The sequence below is a fragment of the Lissotriton helveticus genome, chromosome 5_1 (genome assembly GCF_964261635.1).
Source record: "Lissotriton helveticus chromosome 5_1, aLisHel1.1, whole genome shotgun sequence".
Taxonomy (NCBI): domain Eukaryota; kingdom Metazoa; phylum Chordata; class Amphibia; order Caudata; family Salamandridae; genus Lissotriton; species Lissotriton helveticus.
Genome location: NC_136065.1, coordinates 319,045,958 through 319,061,591, shown reverse-complemented (window position 1 = coordinate 319,061,591; position 15,634 = coordinate 319,045,958).

Below are 15,634 nucleotides of genomic sequence, written 5' to 3'. Positions count from 1 at the left end.
GATACCTAGGTTCGGGGTTCCAGTCACTATTGAATCAGATAGAGGCAAACATTTTCAGAATGAGGTAATCGATCAGCTCTGTAAAGTATTCAAGATCACGCAAAAGCTGCACTGTGCATATCGTCCAGAGGCTTCTGGAGTAGTAGAGCAAATAAATGGCACTATAAAATCGAGGTTGGCAAAGATGTGTGACTCTACTGGCTTGAACTGGATAAATGCCTTGCCTCTTGTTCTGATGGGACTCAGAAGTATTCCAGACCGAAAAACAGGCCTGAGCCCCCACGAAATCCTAATGGGAAGAGTGATGAGACAAGCGTGGGTACCAGGATACAAACTGTTAAACATTACTGATGATTTGGTACTTGAGTACTGCAAGCAACTAGGTGACCAAGTGCGTTCTATCTCTCGCCAGATTGGGGAAGACGCCGTCGCCAACCCAACAACCCCAGTCCACAAACTGGTTCCTGGTGACTGGGTTAGAATCAAGAAACATACTCGCTCAAGTTGCCTTGTACCGAGGTGGGGAGAAAAGCGCCAAATAATACTGGTGACCACAACAGCGGTGAAGTGTGCAGGAGTTCCCAAGTGGATCCATGCCAGCCACACAAAAAAGGTAATTCCAGACAAAGAACCTGGAGCTGAAGGTTGTGCAGCTGAGGGGTCTGCAGACGTTGGTCCTGAAGTAGCTGATGACGAACAGCCGAGCACCAGCCAAGAAGATTGGATACCCATAATCGACTCAACTGAAGACCCAATCAGAACAAGGGAGCGAACCTACGAAGATAGAGAGTGGGATAGAGAGGAAGAGATAGGCACAGGCGAAGACCCTCAGATTATTGAGATTCACATCAAGTCTGAGGACGAAGAGGAAGGTCAGACAGGGACAGAGCAAGTGATCGACACACCTCCATTAACTCCTGAAATTGAAAAGGGACAGACTAGAACTAGTGGGAAAGTTCGAGCAGAAGAAAATCAAGAGATCGAAGTGCTTGAACAGGATCAGATAGAATTAGAGGAACGTGTTCAGGACACAGAAACAGAGACATTCAAAAGCCAGAACCAAAATTCACCTGAACCAGGCCAGTTTAGTAACCAGGCAGAAGAAATAGATACAAGACCTGGGACTAGTCAGATAGGAAGGGAAGAAACAGGAGTAGAAGTGCCACAAACAAACGAAAATAAAAGACCATTAGAAGAAAGCCAAACCACAGTGCCAGCTAAAAGACTAAAGAAAAAGAAACATATCGAACCAAGGTACATCAAGAAGTTGAGACTGAGAATAAAAACAGTAGAAGAAAAACTTGCAGAAAGGAGAAAAAGTCCTCGAATAGCAGAACAAGCTGGAGAAAGCTCCAAAAGAAGAAGTAATCGCATAAAAAGACTGAACGAAAAATACCAAGATCCTGAATGGACTTATCTAATATTGGAAGAATTTGAGGATCTTGATATAACTGACGAAAGTGACGGAGAACCGATTGCTGATCCTTCTGCAGAAGAAGAAGACGAACTCACCTGAAGTTGCCCAGTGTAAGCTACCTGGGTAAAGTTACAAAGAGGGGTTGAAAACTTCTTCTGAGCAAATGTCTGATTCAAACGTGAATGGAAGGCCTAGATGCAGTTGTTGTAAAACATGCTGCCAAGTAAGTTTATGTAGTGTAGCTATAGTACTGATCCTTTGGATAGGACTAACTGTAACCCTTCCTTCCCTGATGAGTAAAAACCCAAGTTTGTACCCGAATAATAACTTACCTGACGACACTGTAGAAACACATACTAAGAATGCACCACGAAGAGTAGACACATTGGACAAACCTCTGAGCCTGAAACGAAGACAGTTGACTTTAGAAACACCAGATGAGGATGAATTACACTTCAATAAAATTAAGAACAAGACTCATTTAAACGTTTTCGCGAACCTATTATTGCATTATGTAGAGACCATGGAAATAGACGACTGTTATGTCTGCATGAAGCTACCTACTTCTGTAGCTGAAGGCGTGACTTATCACCACTTGCCCTTAACCTATGGAATTTCCTGTAGTATACTGACTAGCTTATTTTACAAAAAAGGACCCTTACAGTATTCCTATTCCAACTATGATATGACCTTTTCAAGACTTCCTGTTAGAAGAGACCTAAATCCTGTAAAAAACCACTAGAAACGTAGTTAAATCCATGGGTGATTATTTTCTAACTGTAGGAAAAATTAATATAGATGATGCACATAAAAATAACCTGACCTGTTCGTTACATGAAAAGGAAAAAGAATTCCTGGACATGGTAGAGAAAAGAAGGGAGAGTTTTCAAAAGAAAGCCAAAGATAAGAACCATAAAATTCCTAAATGGGCTGAAAATATAGAAAGTACCTCAGATGGTGGAGCGACTGCTGCTATGCTCCTGGACTTGGAAAAGAAGGGAAAACTCTGTCTTAAAAGGGAAATGACTAGTTATTATAACAATGTTTTCATCGGTTCCAGTGAATGTGAACATACTTATAAGGTAATTGGGGGTTGGGGTTTCAAAGATGGGACAGAGCCTGTGTTTCCTGGAATTTATTTTATTTGTGGGAACAAGGCTTACTTCAAATTGCCCGACCATTGGTACGGGAGTTGCTACTTTGGTATTGTCTTCCCAAAGATATACCATGTGGGAAAAATCACTGGAAGCAATGAAGAAACTAACCCATTAGTACGCAATAGAAGAGAAACTGCTGGAGAAATTGTAGGAGATATTTTCAGTGCAATAATACCTGCAGTGGGAGTGGTTCTGAACTCAAACAAACTTTGCAAATTGTCTACAGTAGTAGTCTACCGACACTGCTGGGGGGGTTCCTGATGGTCAATACCGAAATGGTTGCGATCAGATCAATGGTTTTACAGAACAGACTTGCGCTTGACACCTTATTAGCAAAAGAGGGCGGAGTCTGCAGAATGTTGAAAACGCAACATTGTTGCACTTACATACCTGACAAAAGTGTAGGCATTCAAAGGTATGTGAGGAACATTACCAATTTGGAAAAAGAACTTAAACCACTGGAGGTTGACAGTGCCTGGAAAAGACTCACTGATGGTCTTTCTGCTGTAGGTCATTGGTTTGCCCAATTAGGTAGAGGGTTGCTGTTGAGAGGAAGGAATTGCGGCCAGATTCCAGGACTGCATGACTGCAGTAAGTTCATGGATGGCTAGGAACTGCCTCAAATTGAACTCCTCAAAAACGGAGGTTCTTCTCTTTGGAAATGTGACCAATCTCTGGACCCCTAATTGGTGGCCTCATGAAATGGGAGCCCCACCCATTCCAGCCACTACAGTAAAAAACCTGGGGGTGATTATTGACTCCCAACTTTCTTTCAAATCACAGGCTAATGCCTTATCATCCTCCATTCACTGGATAATAAAAACCATTAGGAAAATCCTTCCTTTCCTTTCCAGTGACAGCAGGAAAACGGTGGTGACAGCACTTGTGCTGTCCCGCCTTGACTACTGCAATAGCATGTATCTGGAGGCCCAGCAGGGAGTTTTGAACAAAATACAAATGCTACAAAATGCTGCTGCCCGACTGATTACTGGTCTACCCAAGTTTGCATCGGTCACTCAAGAACTAAAAAATCTACACTGGCTTCCAATACGGAAACGTATCATGTTTAAAGCTCTTTCTATAGTATTCAAGGCAGTAAATGGAATAGGTCCATCCTTCCTTCAAGAACACCTCCAACTGTACAAACCAGGACGACAACTAAGATCTGCTAATAAAAGCCTGGTTATGACTAACCGTATTAGGAAAGCCCGATGGGGAGGACGCAGTTTCTTCCACGGAGCATCCAGCATCTGGAACGAAATGCCCCTCGCCCTAAAACAAAGTAATGACCTTATGACCTTCAGGAAAAATGTCAAAACATGGCTTTTTAACCTCTAGTGACTTCCTTGCCTCTCGGAGATAATGTATCGTTTCAGCGCCAGGACACCGCCCGGTAACAGTGCGCTTAACAAATGGTAAAAATAAATAAATAAATAAATTTAAGGTACTGATGCCAATTGCCATAATAGGTTTTATCCTATTCCTCATATTTGTCTGTTGTAAATGTCGTAAGCACACCAAAGATACACTGTAAAAAAGAAAGGTGTGAAACGAAGCGTGGATGAACTTGAATTGGAGGATCTGAATAATCAGATTTACAAAAGGGTGAAAAATTCTCACCCTAACAAAGATGTGAAAGAGAAACTGAATCGAATGCTGGAAGAAATAGAAATGAATAAAGTGTGAAAGAAAGTTGGCATCTGGTTCCATTTTTGTTTGTGATGATAGTAAATATCATCAAAGAGGGGATTGATAGAGCAAGATTTCGCATCGCGACTTGCTCGAGTCATGAACCTCGAATCTTTTATAACCCGGTAATAAAATTCGTATGTTGTACTAATTTCCCTTTATTTCGAATATGTGTGTATCTTAGTGACGCTTGCCTATGTGTTTTACTAAACCGATTAACTCCCGTCTCTAAAATGGCTGCTCTTTGGAATTTTGCTTCTGCGCATGCGTTAGTCACACTCACGTGACGTGACGTTGTTGTAGTTTTGGAGGGAGAATATGCGCATGCGTAATAGCCTTAAGATGGCTGCTTATGTATTAATGTGGTGAAGCTCGTGCAGATGCTCTCGTGTTATTGTGTGTTGCTCTAACCTATAATTGCATAGTATATTTTTATAATGAGAAACCTTAAGTACACAATCATGATATGTAGTATATTCATTTATTTCTATGTTTTAATTTGTTTTCGCTTACTTTTCATGTATCATGGTAAACGGGGGGTCCGAATGGGTCGAGAACCATCTTGAAGGTCCCTTCCGCGCATGACCGCGCAGCCCAGGGAGAAGTAGCCTTGAGCAGTGGAACTCAGCCAGCTGGCAGCCACAGACAAGATGCTCCTGTGAAAACCACCTCTGACCCAGGAGGATGGAGAAATTGTGTTCCTAACTCGCTACATTGTAAATTCGCTATTGTATTCTGTGCTACTTTTCTGTGGGAACCCCAAACTTGCTAGGCGGTACCCGAGAATGTAAATTAGGACTTGGAGAGGTCTGTTCTGATTGGTGTGTTAACCCATCCTACCTTAGGACCAATCGAAATTGTGGATTCTGACACTTTGCAACATTGGGGGGTGGTACACTGACCCGAAAACAGTATATCTAGCCTAGGTTTAGCTAGAGAAATTGTCCGACTTGTCTGAATAGCTGACCTGTCACTGACCCAACGCACTCAAGAGGTGACTGATACAGAGGTGCTGCGGCGCTCTCTGTCCGAATTTGACCATAGACTCTGAGAGGTTTTACTGAACCTTAAGTGCTGGTGGAGCACTTTGCTGGAGAATTCGCAAACCCAATCGGGGTTCTGACTGATAGCTGCAGAGAGGGTGGAGCGCAGGCGTTGCTTCCAAACTGCGGGTGCTGGTCGTGCCTTGGTGGTCCTGTCCTGATCCTAATCTGGTTTTCCTGTCCTGTCCTGGGGTGTCCATTCTGCACCTGCCGTCCCATTGATGACTGTCCTTCCTGGGGGTATTTTCCTGTCCTGACTGACCCGTGGCCAGGGTTGGTTTTCACACCATTCTAGGTAAATATATAGCTGAGACTCTATACTGCTCCTTCCTGTTCCTCTGTCTTTGCTTCAATAAAGACATACCTTTGCATATGTTATATTTTCCATACTTTTCGCATTCCTACTGAATGAAAGTCCTACATTATTTTTCGTAGCATGTTCCTATGTTACCCTCCCTTTTTGCATCTTCCTCCATACCGTTAATGACACATAGATGTTGTCTATAAATTTTCTCCTTTAAACTGATCTGAAGTTATATTGTAATAGCGTGTTCCAATTTTACCCGTCCTATTTGTGTATAGGTTTCCTACATTTTCACCCACACTTTGAAGTACGTTCCCATAGTGTAAGTCTAGTACTTGCATAAGCTTGCCCATCTTTAGATGTCCATTCTTGAGTATCATCTACCTAGCATGTTCCCTGTTTACAAACCTTAAATGATTGCCCTTATATATTTTCTCTATGGTTATGTGCTTTTTGTTATCTTGATTATCGATTGCCTTTTAACTGTAAACCTTATGATTTCCGAAACTGATAATTAGATAAAGCTTCTAAAACTTCCCAGTAGTCTGTGGTCATTTGATGAATACCAAGAAATAAAGTCAGTATTGTATTTTGCCTGCCTTTCTTTCACAGCTAGCTCCCTGATCCATTGTGGTCATAGGTACCCGTAACGGTGGATTGGTAAGTCGGGTACACTAGAACTAAATAGGAAAGAATCAGGGTTGCTGGTAGTAGGTTTGTGAGGTCACCTGATTAATGTATATGGTAAATTGAAATTTATGGGCCCGAGAGCTATATGGTGAAATTGTTGGTCGGGTGACCCGCGATCTCTATCAACTTTACAATACTTACAGTTGGCCTGAATACAGTGCTTCGATAAATTGCTGGGTGCCAGGAGCTCCGTGTCTTGCCCCGTATTTGTCATCAAATCTTTAATGTTTGATTCTTCCATCTCGTAATGAAATTCCGCATGTCCGGTGGAATGGGAGTCACCCTTACTCTGTGTAAGCTACCAACTGCACTTTAAGGGTCTTTCTTTTATTATGATACACAAAAAACATACAAAAAGCAGGTTTGTGAGTTCAAGCGACTGTTCCATGTGCAAAATACTGAGTATCCGTGTGGACTAGTTGCTACAAACCATTTATGGCAAGCTTTCCCTCCAGATTTTGTTAGAGCAGTGGGCATCTGAACTTTTCAAAAGTAATACTGTTATTTCTACCTAATGGGCCATGATTATAGGCATTAGGTCGCCAATGTCTTGGCAGGACTCTGTAGTTTTGTTACACTCTAGTGGTAGTTGTAATCAAGCGGTCAAGCCAAACCTACAGGACCGAGGTTGAAGTTTGGTACCACATAACATTATCACAATAAATAAATACTGTTTGATCATTGGAATTACATTTCAAAATAGGGTGTATTCATTATACTATTAAATTAAAGGACTATTGATCTCCATTGAAAAATAAGGATTTCTAGTCCATACTATAAATAAGATATGGCTATTAAAAGAAAGTGAGAAATGTTGTCTGAAGCACATAATTTACAAGGCTATGAGCTCCGGGTCTCACAGGTGTTGTTACTCTTAATTTTGCAAGTTGCTGAGTCATAGTCAACAGTTGAAAAATAAGTAACTACTCAGTTGAAGAAGTAGCAAATGCAGAATGATTGTTTCTAAGTAGGTTTGAGTGAGTTTCAGAGATAGTGGTTTATGTTTTCTCATGCCCTAAGGGGTGCCTAGTATGTCCACAGTCAACAGTAGTTGCACATGATTTCTCACATAAAAGTAGTCCATATCTCAAAAATGTACACCACAATAGGAAATAGGGCCCAGACATGAAGCATAGCCTCCCTCTCAAAAATGGCCCTGCTTAAGTTTTTGAGAGAGTCCAGGCTGCCCTCAGACTTGCCGCTGAGGGTGAGGGATTGAGGGGGTTGGCTGTAGCTGAGCTGTGGTCAATTGCAGTCAGTCAAAAATCAGGGTTTTCCAATACCCATAGGGACTTCCTGCTTCTGCAGTCACTCAAATACAGGGGATCTAACGATCTGAATGCTGGCTGCTTTACCAGGTGACTAGTGGAAGAGAAAGACAGGGTGAGAGGCAGGGTCATTGATGTAGGATGGTGTTTTGTCTGTTCTTGTCATTTTGAGGAGCGCTTTAGGGTTGGTTTCTAAGTATTAATGCTTATGTCCTCCGTTTATTAGGGAATGGTGGACCATAGACAGTATTTCAAGCATTTGGGCACTAATGCCAAGGCCCCAGAGAAGAGCTTCTGAGCTAAAGGGAAGAATGCAGCTAAGTATGCAATAAAGCATCCACCTCATCCATGCTGACTACTAGGATATAGACTATGATGATATTACTTTTCAATAAACTGTCTTAGACATCAACAAGTATCCATTTCAAGAGAGCAGGACAATCATAAAAAAGGGCGTGTGAGAATCAGACACTATAGGTTCAAGTTGAATGGGCCGATCTATTGAAACATTTACCTATATTAAAGAACACCAATACCACTCCTGTGTTGGGTTCTTTCAAAAACCCATTTCAACCCACTTAGAGCTGTAGTAACCTAGCACAGTAATGTGTTTCGACTCTCCTCTGAGACCATGGAATGGGACTAAAATATGTATTTTTATAATTTTCCATGCACATTCACGAGACGGAACAGGATTCAAAGGTGTATCTCCAAACTTCAAAGACGTATCTGAACACAAACAAATTGCACAAATTTTCATAGAACAATCAATCATATTGTCCATGTAAGGTGACCAAAAAAAGTAAATGACCAACTTCTTGGTTGAAGTGTCACCTAAATAATCTTGGTTGACCTCCACATAATGTGTGCTCTTACCATCCCAGGAGGTATAAATGTGTCTTCTCTAAAAATCTGTTCATCCTAAACTATCTGTTCAGTCTTAACTTTCCAAAAATAACTTGGACTTCTCTCAATCACAAGGCCAGCTTCTTGCAATAAAGATCCTGCTGTTCTTTAATAGTTTAGTTTGCCAGAATGCATCCCTCTCAACCAATCATCCACATTAATTTCCTCTTTGATTAAAACCACAGAATCAACATCCAAAATGACTTACATTGGTCCTTCCGAAATATTGCCCCATAATATGAACAAACAACCCATTCCTTAGTTGTCCTTCTCTAAGATGAACTCTATGTTGATAGTCAATTTATACAGTTAATACAAGGGGTCTGTTTTAGATCTTGACAGACAGACTACTCCTTCAAAAACATTACTGATAGCCAATGGCTATAATGCACTTGTGAGAAGTCGGACTGGATATCCATCATATGTGTGATGGAGTAACTCATCTGCCAAACTTTAAATCAGGGGCAAAATTTGAATAAGTCTAGAAGTTTCTTGGACTGTACTATTCCCAGAAATAGATGAATCAATGAATTGTGATCCGTCGTAAGAGTAAAATGCCTTCCCCATAAAAACATTTTGAAGACAGCCTACATGCAACTTAATGCTTCTCTTTCTAAGGTGGAATACCTGTGTTTGGTTTCAGTTGAGGTTATTGTAGCAAAGGTAACATTATTGTCTACATGCCTCTTCTCAGCAGATCTAGCGACAAGACTGCTCCAAAGAACATCTCCACTGACATTAATAGAATCAATGCAATGTGTCACTGAACGGAGATAGAGTTTGTGCTTTGAAAATCGTTTCCTTCAATCTGTGTCATTTCCTGTGTTCATTCATATTTGATAATTCCATTCATAAGAACACAAACTGATGAAGTACGTACAGAACAAATATCAACAAATCGGGCATAATAATCAGTCCTAAATTGAGAAATATGGTTTCACAGTTATACCCCTTGTGTCTCCACCATAAAAAAAGGCTGGCCCTTATTGGCAACATACATTTTATGTATGCCTTTTCTATCATTGAATGGAATATCAGCAATAAAAAAAAATGTTTTAGATAGTAGGGAACAATCTTGACATCAGCTTCATATAGATCATTGTACTTTTACCTCTCCTTAAAACAGGAGATAGAAATTACAGTACAGGGAGATCCTGAATCTGCTAGCATTTTTATTGAAACATGCAGAAGGTACTTATGGTTTTAAAATAATTCCATCTAAGTACTCCTTTTTGCCTAGAACAAGTGAAACGACTGACTTCTTGTGGCTTACGTCGTCATCTGAATCCAACTTGGCAGAAAGACCATCCTCAGAAATATTCAGACCCATGCTTATTTTGGAGTAATCAATGTCAAACTCGGGGTAAGGAATCAAATTAACTCATCTAGAAGTTTTGTTGCATACATTGAAAATGTAGCCAATTTATGTGCATTTGTAACATTATGTTACTTTGACCGTACTTGTGATTTGCAGAATGTGAACAGGATTCAAAGTGAAAATATTTGCGCTGAGGGTAAACTTTGAGATTTACTTTTGTCTTTAGTTTTGTCCTCCACTTTCTTCATGACTTGTGTGTGCTTTACTAAACAAAACTATTCAACTAGTTGCTTAATATTCACAATTTGCTAAATTGAATGCAGCGAAACTTCAACATTTTTAACTATATCAAGTGTCTTTCAACAATGGATTTCTGTTCATGAGAAGCTGTTCTTGAATCGTCGTTTTTATTAAAATAATGCACAAATAATTGATTTCTAATATATAAACCCAACCTCCTCTTCCTGGGGAGCTAAAATCCTTTCGTGCTGCCATACAAGAATTGGTTCTTTGGGGAACTAAAAAGCAGAATTGAATGATATGGTGCAGGACCTTTGACCTTATAGGTTGCCTCTCCGGATCAGTTAGGAATCCTGAATACAGAATTCTCTATCATCTGATTGGCAAAACAGCCATGAAAGGCCATTAGTATTCCTACGGGACATTCTTGCTTTCCAATCCATGGGCAAATCTAGAGTGAGACATGCCATAGCAGCAGAGACGTTTTAAGACATGGGCAAAGCCCCTCATCTTTGTAAATGTACAGGAATTTATATAGCGCAAATCACCAAGCGGTTTCTAAGCGCTTGCTTAGGGAACCCGTCCTGGTATTCCCCTGTGAGATAACCCCGGCAGGGTATCCGCAAGGTGAAAGCCAGGCATCCCGCCGCGAGGGGCCGTTGTGGAGATTAGGCAAGCTATTGCCCAGAGTCGCAGAGTGTGAACCCGTGAATCGAGTAGGCACCGGAGCGAGAATTGTCGAGTCCATGGACATTTTAGGACTCAAGACCCTGCCGAGCCGGGAATTGAACCCTGGTCCCGGGCTGACCTCTGCTTCCAGGTCTGCCTTCTCTAACCAGTGAGCCACACTTCTCCACATTCTTGCTTTCCAATCCATGGGCAAATCTAGAGTGAGACATGCCATAGCAGCAGAGACGTTTTAAAACAAGGGCTTCCCCTGAGAAAGGGTATTTCTCTCTTTCTGTAGCTCACCTCTCTCTATTTCTCATCGACCCCTCTCCACTGTCACCTTAAGAAGTTTTGTGTCCCCAGAAAGACATTTTTTCAGCTCTGTTTGTGCGATCCTTAAACATATACTTTGATATGTATGGGCATTGGTGATGAAATCCAAAATTGCTCAGAGCAAGGGCCCCACAATATGTCAGTCCCGGGGCCCCAAAAATACTTAATGTAGCACTGCGTAGCAGGATCTGCCTTGTTCTATTGCCATTAGTAACATCTTAGATTTGTATATCTGATTGGTTCAGATTTGCACAAAATTGCATTGAATGTGTCATTTCAGAACATACACAACATGGCATTCCTTTCAAATTGCCATCTAGTTTTGTTCTTTGGCCGATCAATAGTCGTTGATAAAAGCCAGTGGATATTTTTTTCATATTGAGTTGGATCATATTAGCGCTAAGTCTGAGAACAAATACATCTGTTTGGACTATGAAGGACTGCCTGATTAGGAGTGTTCAGGGCTGGTACCTCACACAGGCCTTTTCCATGGCTCAAAGACATCCAGGTAAAATACTTCTATGGTGTTATGGTTGTCAGTGGCTCAAATATGGTCCCAGATCTCACCCCATATTCCAGGTGTATCCATTGAAGTTCAGGAATGCCCTCACAATGTTCTTGGTGGTGAGAAATTACCAATGAAGAAGGCCTGCATGTTCCATTGGAGAGACTGCACCTTTCCACCAGCTATCCAAGATAAACCACCACACTCCCCCCCCCCCCCACCATGCAAGCTAACACCTTCGTGGTGGTAATCCTAGCTCTTTGAAGGTCCCTAGAACCCCTTCTTGAGATGAATTGATTATTCTGTCTAACTGGCATTGATCACCGCTATGTCTAGGGAGGCGACAAGAAATCCATCCAGCCCAGCGATTACCTTGATCTGGAATACGCTTTCAAGCATCAAGAACACGGTCTCCTCTTTGGCACTAGCTGCTGGGGCAATCTGCTAGAAACAACTATAAGAAAATGTACATAAGTGCAGAGTGGCCCCTAATTTACAAATGAGCTTGTATCTCATGAAATGAGGTGCACTTCTGTCTTTATGACAGCACTGAGATGACATTCCTGAGAAGCCCCGTCGCCTGTAGTAGGTCCCAACAGCCAAATATAGAAATGTTCATTGAGCCGACAGGTATTTCTAGCATTCACAGGAACTGCCCTTAAACATGTTCCTGTGAATGCATTGTAACTTTGACACATGGCTCCGTCAAACATGACAAAGTTACAAAGTTTTTTTAATGTAAAAAATACAACTCCAAAGTAGGATGTTGTTTTTGAGGATAAAAAAAACAATGCCCCCTCTCCCCAATATGGGAGTTACCTTCCATGGTGAAGGGGCATTAGACAGTATTCACTGCCCCTTACTGCCAGGATTTTCCTGGCAGTTACAGGTAGTGAAAACTGATCTGTATGTCCACCCATCTAAATTAGATAGGCAGACATAGAGGTCAACATCGAATAGTAACCATGGCAGACAGTCTCCGCTTTGGTTACACCAAAGGTCCTCCCGCACATAAATCGGGCGGGCGACCATTATGTTCACGGTAAGGATGCTCAGTCACTGTTGCAACGAAGTATCCTTATTACCAAAATATATATCAGCCCATTAGACTTTTAAGTCCCAACCGACAACCGGAGTAAACTTTTAAGGCTCCTAGGAACTCTGACGAGGAACTTAGAAACGTACAGGGTGTCAGACAGGGGCCAACAGCAGGGTACAGTCCAAGTCTAGTTGCCACTGGTCAGCTGGGTACTTCCAGGAAAGACCTCTTGCTGGTTTTTGTCTTATTGTAGATACACAGAAGCTCAGCCAACAGACTCTTGCAGTCCAAATCTTTATCCTCGGTACAAGATGGAACAGACCCTGTCCCTCAGGGCCCATCTCAAGTCAGAGACAACTGCTCCAGTTCTCTTCTGATCTTCCGCAGGTCCAAAACGAGTTGTGCAGTGGGTGTCTGGATATGTTATATTTATGCCTGTCTACTGTGACTCCTGGGCACGCTCTAACCAATGGGGTAAAAGTTCTGAGGGATAACCCTACCCACTTTTGCTGTAGTTCCTTTTTGGCCTTACTGCTAACAGGTCCAACATTCAAAGTGCCACTGCATTTTTAAGATGGCCACACAAAACTTGACTCTTAGGGCTGGGAGTGTGATTAGGGAGTGCACTATGGTAATCATAGTGTCATCCAACGTCTAACACTTATATCCAGTTTGAGAAAGGCACTGTCCCCACAACAATCTCAGAGACAGAAATCTGGGAGGATAAAAGTGGGGTATTTTGTCAACCAAACAGGGCATCTGCAAGAAATGTCTTAGTATCCAGTTCTCTCGCTTTCATGTATACCCCAAGTTTTACATGTGGCTCAACAGGTCAATCAAGCAGGATTTGACACTGGAGTGTCAATATGTATGGCCATGGTGAAATTAAATATACCAATTAGGAATACGCCAATTCAACCTAGTGTAAAGGGATAGTACAGGCACTTTACTACTGGTTAGCAGGGGTAAAGTGCACAGAGTTCCAAAGCCAACTCTGAAAAGGTGAAAAATACAGGGTGACCTTGCAGAAAAGGAATTTCCTACATTTACTCAGGGCTTAAAGTGAGCCGGGTCCTGCCAGTGCTCAGCTCCGGCAGTTCTAAAAATCGGGTGCCGAGATGGGTCTCTATCAGGCTCTTTATTTTTGCCCTCCCTCTCAGAGTGAACAAAAATATTAACTCTGCAACAACACCACCCTCCATTGTCTTTGAGGTACCTTTAAAGAGACTCGTTTTAGTTCTTTCACAGTCTCATCATTTCAGAATGGAAGTGTTTTTAATACTGTGTACAAAGAAGCTATAGTTGATGGCAATTTTATTTTATGCAACTAACAATCATTGGAAAAGCCAATAGTCCTGGCTTGTTGTATATGTAATGTTACTTGTTGTATCTGGATACCTGGATGCAATGATAGAAACAGCAAAATTCCAGTTGGGCGGCACAATAAGCTAAGCACAGATTTTTAGCTTAGGTGTTTTAAAGCCATGCCCTTAATTTAATTGGTCACGCCCCTTTTTAGAGACCTGCCCAGATTTTTCAGCCCACTTAAAGCCCTGCATTTACCAATACAGACAATATAATTTTAAACCTGTTAACCGCGGCGTGCGGGAGTTTCCGTGCGCGGGTGGGGCCGCGTCGGCTGTTGGACGTGCGCAGCACTACGAAGGTAGTGCTCGCGGCAGCCAGCGGCCGACGGCAGCCCGCAACGGGTTAAACTCGTTGAATGTGGTCCTCTACATGTTGTATTGTGTATGAAAGCAATCTTCACACCACTTTCTCTAGAAAAGATTTGACTCCTTATTTAAAGCTAATACATGATAGTCAAGAAATCAGGTAATCCCGCTCTGTTATTGCTGACACCTTGTGTAGGTCCATTCTACTGATGCTTAAGGGGCATGAAGTGGGATTGTGCCCGTATGTAAGGCATATGAATGGACATTCTGGCTTTCTGTGTGGGGTCCACAGGTTCTACCCATGTGTAAAGGGCATGGGAAGGACAATCAGTGTTATGTGAGGGTGGTGAAGGAATATTCTTTCACTGCATATGAGATAAATACAAAGGGAACATTCTATCTTTGCGTAGGTCATGTATATGAACACTCAATCCTGAAACAAAGTATGTGGAGCAATTTGACCCTTCTGCAAAGGATTCAGAGAAATACTTTACCCTTGCTTAGCCTGCCTTGGTGCAGCATACACATGGAAATATTCTGCTTCAGGGGTGTGATGACGCATGCTGTCTAGGTGCGGGGGCATAAATAAATAGATTTGCGGAGCACAGGGGATATATAAGAATATTCTCTTCTTGTGTGGGTGTACCAGTATACCTCAGAGCTATTGGATTCACCTAGCCTGGATTTTTCTCAAATAAGTATGTAATTTCATATAACCAAATGGGCACATTCTAGATTGGTGGAAGACTGACATTATATCATCCACACAAAAATATACTAACCTACTCTACAAAATCTGCATATTATAAACAAAATGTAAATGGCTTATGTATGTATCAGCGGGTCTCCTGAAACACAAATTGGGTAACAAATTCTCAAGGGCTAGACATAGATATTGATCCTTTATCATGTGGAAGAACAGCTGACCTATTCCAGAAGCCACACTGTTTTTGTCAATAGAAAAATTGGTTACAGTATGACGCCTCCTGGAAAGGAGTACCAAAACGTTCCTAATTTAGATCGCTCCTCAAACTGAAAAAACTCGACCCTGCAAACTACAGTCCCATATCAAATGGCCCATTCCTAAGAAAAATATTTGAAAGAGCAGTATTTTTTCAACTTTCAAATTTACAGAAGAAAGTGACTTGATGTCAGACCAACAATCTGGCTTCAGACCAGGCAGAGGCACAGAACAAGCCCTAATACCGATTTTGGGAGACCTAAAACTCACAATGGACAGGAACATAGTGGCTAGGCTCTTGCCCTGGATGTAGTAGCGGCATTTGACACTTTCTACCACCACACCCTGCTGCAAAGACTTCATCAACTAAGAATATGTGAAAAGGCTCTAAAATGGATATCTTTTATGTCAGAAACAGCCAT